Below are 2,309 nucleotides of genomic sequence, written 5' to 3' on the forward strand. Positions count from 1 at the left end.
TAATATATATATATATATTAGACTATATATATATATATATAATATATATAAAAATATAGATATATATATATAACATATATATATGTATATATATATATTTTATATGTATATATATATATCATATATATATGAATCTATGGTATATATATATATATATATATATATATAATATATGTTATATGTATATCATATATATGTATATGATAAATATATATATATATATATCTATATATAAATATATAAATTATATATAGTAAAATTGTATATTATATGTATATATCTATGTATATATATGATGTATATGTGTATATATATATATATATATAATATTATAAATATATGCTATATATATATATATATATAGTATATTTTATATCTATATGTATATATATAAATATATAATATATACATATATATGCATATATATAAAAGTATATTATATATATATATACTATAATATATAATATATATATATGTATATATATATATATATATATATATATATATATATATATATACAATATATATACATATATATACACATAATATACAAATATAATATATATATAAATAATGATATATATACATATATATATACATATATAACATATTAAACATTACATATATATACTATATAAATATAATATATAAGTATATATATATAATATGTATATATTAATATAATATGTTATATATATGTATATATGTATATAATATATGCCATACAATTATATAAATATAATATATATATATATATATATATATTTAAATAATCTTTCATAAATAATATGTATATACATAAATATACATATAAATGTTTATATGTATGTATATGTATAGTATATATATATATATATATATAGATAATATATAATAATATATATCTAAAATAACTTTGTAATAAATCAAAAGTATATGTAAATACTCTAAATCTCTATATCTCTAAAAAACTAAATATATATAAATACACCCACCCACATCAATTCTTAACACATATAATATATAAAACTATATATAATTCTATATATACCTAAATACATAAAATACAAATAAATATACCTCTACACATACATAAATATAAATATACTATAGATACATATAATATATATATAACTAATATTATATAAATATATATATATATAATATATATGTGTTGTGTGGTGTGTGTGTTGTGTGTGTGTGTGATGAGTGTGTAAATATATATATATATATAATATAATATATATATATATATATATATATATATATAATATATACACACACATAAATATATATACATATATATATATATATATATAGATTAACATATATATACATATATATATATATTTAATAAATCAATACATATAATATAGTATATATATATATATATATGTATAAGAATAAATATATAAATATATATATAAATATTATTCTATATCTATATATCAATATATATATATGATATGTATCTAAATATATATATATATATAATATATATTAACTATAATATATATATATATATATATGAAATAAATATATATATATGTATATAAAGAAATATATATATATATAATAAATACACACATAATACATTACATAATATATTTATCTATATATATAATATAATATCTATAAATATATATATACATATACATATTTATATATATATATAATATTATATATATATATTAAATATATATATATATATACAAACTGTATCAGTATACATTATATAAAAATCTCATCTCTAAATACTCTAAAACTCCATCCTCGTATATCTCTCTATGTAAATGTAATATATATATAAAATATATGGGGGGGGGGGGGGGGGGGGGGGGGGGGGTTTGTTTTCAAATAATATATATAAATAATTGTGTGGTGTGTGTGGTGTGTGTGTGTGTGTTGTGTTGGTGTGTGAGTGTGAAAGTGTTAGTGATTGTATATATATGTCAATATAACTAAATATATATAAATGTATATATATATATATATATATCTATATAACTATATACATATGTACATATATATAGATATATAAATATATAAAAATCTATATTAATATTAAAAATATATCTATATATATCGAATCTAATTCTAAATATCTGAATATATATATATATATCAATAATAATATATAAATATATATAAAAATATATATATATTATATATGTATAAGGTATATTATATGTATATATATATATATATATATATATAACTACTAAATATATATATATATGTATATAGAATATATATGTCTATGCATATATATATAAATCTATATATCTAAATATATAATATATATTATATATATGAATATATATTGTATA

The sequence above is a fragment of the Penaeus japonicus genome, unplaced genomic scaffold, assembly GCF_977035675.1.
Source record: "Penaeus japonicus unplaced genomic scaffold, GWHDUDI00000001_assembly GWHDUDI00000015, whole genome shotgun sequence".
Taxonomy (NCBI): Eukaryota; Metazoa; Arthropoda; class Malacostraca; order Decapoda; family Penaeidae; genus Penaeus; species Penaeus japonicus.